Source organism: Acanthopagrus latus, chromosome 4 (assembly GCF_904848185.1).
Source record: "Acanthopagrus latus isolate v.2019 chromosome 4, fAcaLat1.1, whole genome shotgun sequence".
NCBI lineage: Eukaryota > Metazoa > Chordata > Actinopteri > Spariformes > Sparidae > Acanthopagrus > Acanthopagrus latus.
Genome location: NC_051042.1, coordinates 18,529,758 through 18,540,444, shown reverse-complemented (window position 1 = coordinate 18,540,444; position 10,687 = coordinate 18,529,758).

Below are 10,687 nucleotides of genomic sequence, written 5' to 3'. Positions count from 1 at the left end.
CCGTTTATGCTCTTTAAATATGTAAAATTCATAATCATTTATGTTTCGCTTAGCGTCTAGACATGACTAGTATAGTGACACTTCAATCAAGGAAACTTGGGATCTCAGTACTATTTTATATCTTAACAGTACAATAAACCATAATGCTTTTGGCCCTCAAAGGAAAACAATTTGGGCACCTGCTCTAAATAAACAAGCAATGAAACATCATGTATGATGGGAGGGACAATTCATCGGAATAACAGAATTGCATTATGGGAATAATGGAACTGCACAGTTTTTGACAAAGTTCAAATGTGACACAATAAACCATCATAAATAAGAGGAATACACTTGTTTGCTTCAGACCCCACAAAAAATCTCAGAATTTAAAATGTTCTTTTCAGTCAAAATTCCCACTAAAGTTGTTGTCTATCGACAGATTTCTATCAGCAGCATTTTCAGTAGACTTTTAAGGACAGGTAGGATATATGACTGTTTGTTTTTATTCACTGGAGTCTCACGTCCACACATACAAACCCTTTCTATGTATTTTGGGCTTTGGTACAAGCATAAAAAGCATTTAATGTCGCAGTAAAAGACCATTCAAACTCCAGAGTGAAGATATTCAGAAACTGTTTTTTGGTTAACAGTGACACAAATGACAATGACACCCCAACTCTCTTCTTAATGAAGTCATATCAGTGGAGTATCCTTGATAAATGTGTTAATATTGTGCATTGAAAGTGTGGATGTAATATTTTCTTAAGTGTTACGGCCCCAAACTGAACACAACCAAAGACTCGAACAAAAAGAGGCCAGTAACATATAAAGGACGCCGACTCAACACAGTCAAGTTTAAATGTGTTTATTTAACAAAAGAAAAAGGCAAGAGTTCCTGGCCAAACTGAAAAATAAGAGAGAGGAGACCCCAGACCAGCCATGACCGTCGCATCTGGGGAATCCTCCCAACTAAAGCTGCCTAAACAACTACTAAACCTACTTAGAAAAAAAGGAAACCAAAAAGATACGAAAACAGGACTACCAGGAACTCAAACCCAAATTAAAACAACAAAGCCCTGGCACTCTAACAGGCCAGGGAACTGAACCCAAACTCAAATCAACAACAAAGAAGAAAACAGCAAAAGACTGTGAGGCCAGCGCAGCCTCCCTCCTCCTGCAACACACCTGAAATGAGAGAGAGAGAGAGAGAGAGACACCTTGATACTGCCTCCTTTTACCTGCTCAGGTGATTGCCCACACCTGAGCTCAGGAAGGCAGAGCAGGGCGGAGACAGGACACACACACACACACATAGGGCACTAACCTGGCCACACGTAACATTAAGAAAGACACAAAGGGACAGTGATAACACAGTGTGATAGAAAAGAAAAAACAATAATAGCTACTGACAACAATAAAGAAAAGCATAATCCATGAGGATTCAGTCACATTTCTCTGCCTCATTTTTGTCCTGTAAAAGGAAATAAAACTAAAATGAGGTAAAAATATAAATTGTTCATCCTATTTTCAGAAGCTAAACACCAAACCACACACATACAATCTTCTTGCTGTTCACATTGGCATGCGTATAGCCAGTGAACGTAAATGGCCATGGGATATGTGATATGTTTTTCACATGCAAATGTACCAAGAGGAGCAGCCTGTACATATATCAGTCCATCTTGGGCCAGTGCATACATGAGTGTATCTTGGTTTACTGTGAGTGATATCATGTTGGCAGCAAAAAGAAAGGTTTTAACACAAATTATCTCTTTAGCTGCTTTGTCAAGTCTATAAACAATCTTTAAATTACATTTTCTCTGGATTTCCAAAATGGAGCTTTGGAAGTGAGTGAGAGGTAGATTTTAGCAGGTCTGCAGCAGGGTGCAGGAGGTTCTCCTTTATAGCGTCTAAAATATTAATATCCCTGTCAAGGGATATTACTCTCTACCAGTCTCAGAGTGCGCTCTCTCTGGCTCCATCACTCCTCTAGAGCACTGAGGTCACCAACAGTCTCTTAAGGCACTTTAAAGCAGAATTACCATGGATGATGAATATTGTTAACAAGTTGTATGTGCAGACGGTTACATCTGTTTTTTATAGAACGTCTGTATGTATTCCTTCTAAAACCTCAACACAAACAATATGAGGAGTTCTCTTTGTGGTTCACATGCTACAACAGGCCTAAAGTGATCACAAAATGTACGTGCAACTTGTTGAGTCAGTGCTAATGATAAGAAAAGTATAGGCCTCAGAGGTTTATATCTCACTGCACTAAATAATTTACATGAAAAATAATGAATGTCATTGAATCTAATACATCATTTTAATAACTTTGTTCAAAGTTTGTGTCTGATTAAAGGGCAGCTCCATCAATTCATTTGGGGAAAACTGCATATGTGAAATAAGTGATTTACAGTCTTTTTTGGCTCCAGATAAAACTGCATTGTGGGTTATGTAGGCACCAGGATTTAAAAAGGGAGAAGAATGCTTGGAAACCAAAATGTCTCTCAATCTGCTCTATAGATTTTAATAATTTGTTTTCAACTGGCCATGATGCGGCTGTAACTCAGTGGGTAGAGCAGGTTGGCATGGTCGCCGGTTCAAATCCCAGCTCCCCCAAGCTGCTGAAGTGTCCTTGTGATACTGAACCCCAAACTGCTCCTGATGTGCAGTTGCCATCAGTGAGGGCCCTGCAATGAGCTGTCGACTTGTCCAGGGTGTACCCTGCCTTCGCCCACAGACAGCTGGGATTGGCTCCAGCAACGACCCCTTGAAAAAGGTATAAATCGGTTACAGACATGTCAACATAACATCCATTCTGTCACTGTACAATTGTGTGTCTGCATCAACTGGCCATAATGAGTCCAATGCTGTTATAGGATTATGATGCTAAATCAGCTGACTGCTTTTCAACTACACCTGGCAACTACATTACCCATAATCCAATCCAATCCAACTTTGTTTGTTAAGCGCTTTAAAACAACCAGAGTTGACCAAAGTGCTATACAGAAGAATAAATAAGACATCATAGATAAAGGACATAACAGCTCACATGAGGCACAAACTTACATATAAAATACAACAATAAATGAATTGATAATGCAGCTTAGTCACTGACTGACATCACTAGAGGTGTTTTACCATATTACACACAGCTTCTGCTGAGACCACAAAAGAATTTATACCACTTTTTAACAAATGCAGTAATATCCCCCAAAACCTGTCGAGACACTTTAATGTGTAATATTGGCAGAGTTTCTCTTGAAGAGGTGAGGATATAACTTGTATCAACTAATACATTTTGACATGATCTTATCTGCCAATACAAGCAAGTCACAACAACCTATCAATCTCACAATTTGTTTAGAAAATGCATTTTGCATGTTTGGTAGTAAAAATGTCCAGTTGCTGAACATTTTAACTTCAGAGGTTCTTTTGCATCATAATTTGAAAAATATTGCCATGCTTACCTTGTTTGTTTATAATTAAGTCTGCCAAGGAGGTCATGTTATTCATCCATATCTTCTGTTGGTTAGTTTGTCGGCAGGATTGCACAAAAACTACTTCTTCCTGTGTGAAAAGCTGTATAGCTGCAATGATTATTTGATAATACATTGAGTCAGAATGTAGTGGCTTCAGTTGTAGGGCTAATGTAAAGATTTATTTTGCTTTTCTGTTATTTATGAACTTAATAAGAGTATTTTGGTGGTGTTTTTGGGCTCTTAGAAATTGTGGTGAGCATTTTTCACATTCAATAGGGGGATGACGGGATGACGTGCAGCAAAGGGCCACAGCCCTGGGCTGCTGTAGCATGAATGTGGCCTCTGTACATGGGATGCCCGCTCCACCAACTGAGCTGCTGAGGCACCTAGATTATTAAACTATTTATCCTGAAAATAATCAGCAGATTAATTGATAATGAACACAATCATTAGTTGCAGCTCTGTCCCAACATGCACAGGTACTGTTGACTGTGTCTCACTTTAAACAGAAACTCTGTGTCGAGGCGAATGTACTGCTGATAAGGACAGTCTGTAGATTCAAGGCTTTGTGGTAGAAATGATACAAATTAATGATGTTTTCTTAGCCAGTCTGCTGATACAAGCATGTTGTGTACTCAGCTGCTCTGTCCTTATGGGTAACCAGGAAACTGAAGCTTTCTGAGCTTCATCACCCCCCTTTATATTTACTGTACATACCACACACACACACACACACACACACACACACACACACACACACACACACACACACACACACACACACACACCATGTGTTTCGCAAATCAGTAATACGGCAGATATGGTGAACTGTATCACCTGACGAGACATTTTCCACTGCTTGCCAAAACAGGATCTACCATTTACAACAATACAACAGTTTGGCATAGATAACCTCTATATGCTCGCTTGTTTGGTCATGAACAATACTATCCTTCAAATATTTAATCAGATATGGTCAGGATGCAGACAGAAGAATCAAGCGTCAGAGCAGACATAGCTCACAATATTTGCACATGCTGTCTCTGAGTCCATAGTGTGACGATAAAGGAAGTTGAAATGACCCTTGTATACTTTTATACTCATAAGAGTATTGTGTTCACGCTCAGCTCGTTAAGTTGTCGCCTCCAGATGTGGTTGTGCTTATTTTGGTAATGAGAGGAGTCCATATAAGACTGCATCTTGTTGTTAGATGCATGACTTTGCAGGCAGTTGGAAAGTTTGATGCCATAATGGTTAGGCCCAACAAAAGGTCATTTGGCAGAAAGGCAGCTGGTGGCCGAATAAGTTAAACCATGTGAATAAGCTATCACTATCAAATTATGAGCCGTTCAGTCCAATAACATTTGGAAAGTCTAGAATAGCCAGCTCAGTCCAGGTTCATAGCTGGGAAATCAAGCTTTATTGGCTTTGAAACACCACTGTGCAGCTTTCATAGGAATGAACGGGGTTCCACCTCTGTCAGTGTGTCTAGTAATAAATCCTTCCTTGAACAGACGCATCCCAAATTCTGGAACCACTTGTGCAAACACTTTGCACTGTGGAATTTGGCGCGTTCACCTGGGTCTTATGTTTATATCAAAGCCGAGCCGAGCCAAGGTGATAAAGACTCTTGTCTACTGCAGGATCACTTGACCCGGGAGTTAAAGCAGAGTTTACACATTCCCAATGCACAAAAGAGCCTTTTCTTTGCAAGTTTAAGCAGTTTTTTTGACCAGTCGTAGAGGGATATAAGTCAAACTATACAGGACTACTGTGGTCCTCAATCAGAAGCTCACTGCGTTGACTGAGTGCCAGAATTATAGGAAAGCATCTCTTGTATTTTTAAATCAACCAGTTGGTTGGCAGTTAATGTGTGTCTGGGTATCAAAAGCAAAATTAACTGAAAAAAAAATTATAATAATAAATAAACATAGTAAAATATCCACATCTGAAAGAGACTGCATTATTGTAGCACGCGTTGAGGTCTCCTTGTTAGATATGAATGAAACCATGACAGCACCATCCCCTGATAGTAATATGCCTGTCCAAGCAACTTAGACGTATGTATGCTGTGGTACACCCAAGTCAAGAAGTAGCAATGAGTCAGTCAACATTAATTAGATCAGTGACCACCTAGGTCAAGGAAGTTTCCATTGAATAAGAGTCAGATTGAAATGTATCAAAAAGATTGTTGTTGGATAGGCAGTAGCAGTCGGCAGGAGGCTGGTCAGCGACAGCCCTTTCAAGCAATTCTGTCATGAAATAAAGGTTGGAAATATTTTATGTTTATGTTGGCCTTCTTAGCAGCAGTTTGATAATGGTAGGTTTTAAAGCTGACGACATAAAGCCAATGAAAAGAAACTTGTTGGTAATATTAAAATTAGGACTATTATGACAAAGATGTCATCACGTTTATAACTGGTTATCAGTCAGTCTCAACTTAACACTGATGCCACTGTGTGAGCCTCGTACGCAGAGGACAGCATCAGAGAGACTATTTCCATATGTTTAGTACAGTTTCTCTTAATACCCTATCCCTAACCCTTCTGATGGTGGTGGTGGCACTGAAACAAGGTTCACTTAGTTTCACCATCGTCGTATCAACAGTTATGTTAGGTCGAATGCAGCCACAAATAGATACATTTCCTTGTCGCAATGCATCCTGCAATCATCTGTTTAAAAAAGACAAGTTGTGTAAAATACAGCTACATCTTTCTTTCACTCCACTTCCAAATTTATTGCAAATGCTGACCAGATTAAAATCTTCATACATGAGGTGGAGGTGTTCAAACCACTTTAGTCCAGGGTACAATATCACTGTTTATAATACACGTAGTTTGGATTTAATTTCCTGATTAGATAAGCAATGATGTATCTTGAGGAGTTGTGATAGTTCTCATTCAAGTCTAAAGTTGTTGTAATGTGCATTGAGGTGTGAGTCCTGCGATGAATCTCTCCATCTCACCTACACAATCTCATTGTGTGGATTGCAGTTTAGTCAACACCTCCAAAATGGATGCTCCGTGCTGCTATGGCAACACGAATCGTCCTGTGTTTTATGACGGAGGCACGGGAGAACAAGCACAAGCAATTCAAGGTTAAGTGTGTCCGTTTGAAAGAGTGAAAAAAAGATTAAATCTGGATATGAAGGAAAGAAAGTTTTGTATCTAGGGTGTATACAGATCCACATCAGGTTGTTCAAACATTCTCATGGACATTGTTGAAACTCAAGATCTCTTTCTCCTCACTCTTCACCTTACAGGCATACAGTCAGTCCTATCTGCACTGCGTGTTCCTCTGCGATACTTGTGTATCTTAATCTGTGTGTTTGTGTGATGTTGAGATGAACCCACTCATCCTCTGCTGCTGTTAGGTGCCCTCTAAGGTTCTGTCACAATAGGGAAGTGTGACGGAGCTGATGCAGAATAAATGCCATGCAAATGCCACCGTCACACCTTCTCCATTGTGGGGAACAACCACCTGCCTCGACTTCCTTTCGGATCTCCTGGTTTCATTGCTGGTCTGTTTTTAGGGAGGAACAACAGTTGTTGTTCCTTCCAAATGCCCAGTGGTGTGACTCAAACTGCTGTCAGGCTTATTGGCTTTAAGTAATGCTGCCATCACCCTCCTCCACCTCCTGATGTGAAAGGTGGCTGATAAGCAATAATGGTAATGTGATATGCCACATGTGGCACTTTGGAGAAACATTATCTGTTAACATAATATCCTGCCATGTTCAACTGCCTTGCCATATAAATAAAAATATAGCTGCTCTGGTTAACGAATTTCTGTTCTGTCATGGCAATTCAGCTCTCATGAATAGATGTACTAGTGAAAAGTTTAGAGTGCCCACAATCCTTTGCAGCAGTATCTTTTCATGGGTTGTCACGCTGACACACCACAGCAACGTAGGAAAGGTGAGCAAGCTTTCAGCAGCAGCTCCGTAGAAATGCAGCCCTCCTCCTACTCATTTACCAATAACAAGAAGAAGACTGATGCAGCTTTGACAGAGCCGCTTTTTCACCGGAGCCCGACTGATTTATCAGTGGGCCGATATTATCGGTCGATATTAGGCATTTTCCAAACTATCAGTATCAGCATTTATAATGGCCGATAAATGAATACTTAAAAAAATACAATGAAAATGGACGAAACATTCTTCAACATGTAATGAGAGTTGGCGTTGCATCGTTTGTCCATCAGAGGGCGCTCTACAACAGGTCGAGTCTGTGCCACCTGATTGATGTACAGGATGGCCAGTCTGAGATCTATTCTTGTGGAGTCACGCATCACATGTCACGGTTCATGCATGCGCAAACATGCTAGCTACTGCATCACACAAGCGAGCCAGGTGACCTGGTTAGCGGTTTCAATTCATATCAACAAATGAAGGGATGTTAAAAAATGTACATTTGTCTGATTTGTCAAACTACCGTCACTATTCTGAATAAGGGGAATTTTGAGAGGCATTTTTGAACTGTTTGTAGAAAGTACAACACTGACTCCCCTCCGAAAAGCGAGCTGAGAACAGACATTTTTCACACAGTGGAATTCACAAGCAGAGGCGAAGCATCGTTACGGGTGAGTCACTCTGTCATTAAGCATAAGAAGTCCCTCCAAGATGGAGAGATGATGAAAGAGGCCTTCGTTGAGGCAGCAGACTCCTTGTTTCAGGATTTTAAAAACAAACTGGAAATCTTATCATCACTCAAAGCTCTTCAGCTATCACAAAGTACAGTTACACACAGCGCTGTGAAGTAATGGCCGAGGATTTGACACAGCAGCTTCAGACAAACGTCGCAGACAGCGAGTGTTTCTTACTGCAATGAGACGAGTCTGTAGACACGAGCGATACAGCCCAGCCATGCATTTTTATTCGGATGATGTTTACAGATATGATTGAAAAAGAGGAGCTATTAACATTACTGCCCATGAAAGAACGCACGCGGGGAGAGTTCATTTTTCAGGCATTCAAAAACTTTATGGGTAAAACCACCAGCTCCTGGTGTGTAAACTGCAATATAGATGGCTGTTTGTTACCTATGTGCATTACTGCTGTCAGATTTTATGTGCAATACCAAAGGTTACATTACTCTCTCAATGCCTGTGATGCATTGTGTTATATAAAGTATACTCAGTGTCTCTATTATTAAATAGATGTTTAGTATTTCTTATGTAGGTAGATCATCTTGACCTGGTCATTTTGAAAGCAGCTTGCAAGCTAAAAAAGTGTGTGCCCCCTGCTCTACAACATCCCTGCTGGCAGCACTCGAGTTTAGAACGCCACAAAAACTGTAAAACTGTAAAAATATATTTTGATGTTCCTCTGTTCTGTTGTGAAAATATAACAAACAGGTTTATTTTGAAACTGCACTATCATATTATTTCAGTGAGGACTCATAAACAACTACAAATAACTCATGTTAGGGAAATCTGTTTATGTTTTGTTACGTGTTTCTGGATTATTTTTAATTTGTTTACATATCAACTGATATATCGAAATGATTTTTAAATCACCAAATATTTGTATTGGTATCGGACTTAAAAATCCCTTTTCACAAGTTGAACTAAAGAGTTATCAGTTTCAGGTGGAATCTACTGTCCACAAGTCTACTGCAGGGTCAGCAAAGTCAAAGGTTGACTGCACCTTCTACATTGTCATTCAAATACTGGCTAGGACTTCTGTCTCTTATTGGTGATTCTTTAAAGGCACTGTTATGAAACTGTCATAAAAAGATGAATAACTATTAAACCTACGTTAAATTGTGGGAGCTGCTAGAGACAAACAAGATTAGTATGGTTGAAACTTGTGTCAAAGAGGCCAGAATACCCTGATTTGAGTACCCTTCTATGAAAAACCTGCAGTCTTTGTCTTCCTGTAGCTAATATTACCCAAATGTCATTCTTCAGGATTACTAAACTGACCTTTATGTGTAAAATTGGTCCACCTTTATCTAAGGCGTATATACAGATTGGTGCATCCAGGCAGGTGAAGAAACCTTTTAAATTTCAGCAGTGGCTTCCTAGAGGCCTTCACTCTGCCAGAGAGATGCATGCTGGTGAAACAAGGCCACCTAGTGGTTAGAGGAGTCACGTGCATCATGTTGTTTTTCTAGACTGTATCAAACCATCTATCCGTCCTGCAACCGCTTTATCTCTTTTATGGGGTAGCACAAGTTTTTCACCACCTCATCGCAGGTCCTTCACTGATGGCAGAGGCTGCCATGCAAGGTGCCGACTGCACATCAGGAGCAAGTCGGGGTTCAGTATCTTTCTCAAGGACTCTTCAACATGCAGCTCAGCTCTGCCCGGGAGAGCTGGGATTTGAACCAGCGACCTTCGATCTCTAGCCAACCTGCTCTCCCATGCAAAACAGGTCGACAACACACACAAAAAAATAATAACAACCTGAAAAATACATTCCCAAATTTTGAAAAGTGTGTGGTTTCGTCGGAACACCTCGTGATCCGAGGCCATCAACACTGACGCCAGTTTTACCCTTCAACCTCCTTCCCCTCAGCAGAGTCTGAAGCCAGATATATAGAGAGGTGTGAAGAGGCTTCTCACATGGCTGAGATGTGTGAGCGTGTGTGGACAACAGAGATGGTGAAGGCTACAATCAAGTGTGTGTGTGTGTGTGTGTGTGTGTGTGTGTGTGTGTGTGTGTGTGTGTGTGTGTGTGTGTGTGTGTGTGTGTGTGTGTGACCACACATGGGCGTTAGTAGCAGCTGACACAACAGCACATTGGAGCCCTTGTCAGCTTGAATATTCTTTGAACATTTAACAAAAATCAAGCAGATTACTGACAGAGGGTGAAAGAAGCGAGAGAGACAAACCACTTTTATCAAAAGATCACAGAGTACAAAATATGCCTCAAATTAATTTGACTCTGCTGTACGATTCACAAAAGCAGAGAGCCCTGTGTTCTTCACCCTCCTGTCATTCAGCTCGTCCTCCAGTGGGCTTCCGGAACAGCTGAATCCACTTTACAGACGTGCACCTCCGGCCGGCCTCGAACTAAATCCTCAGGCTGAAATAATGATTCTTTCATGAATCAGGCTCTCACACCATGTTCTGAAACGTTGCAGGACAATCATCCATCTCTAAGGTTTCACAAGCTTGAGTTTGAGTCATTTCTTTCAAATTAGGCCGGATCACTATTCAAATACACACACACAAGCATGCGCACACACACACGTTAGTACACATAAGTAAACACA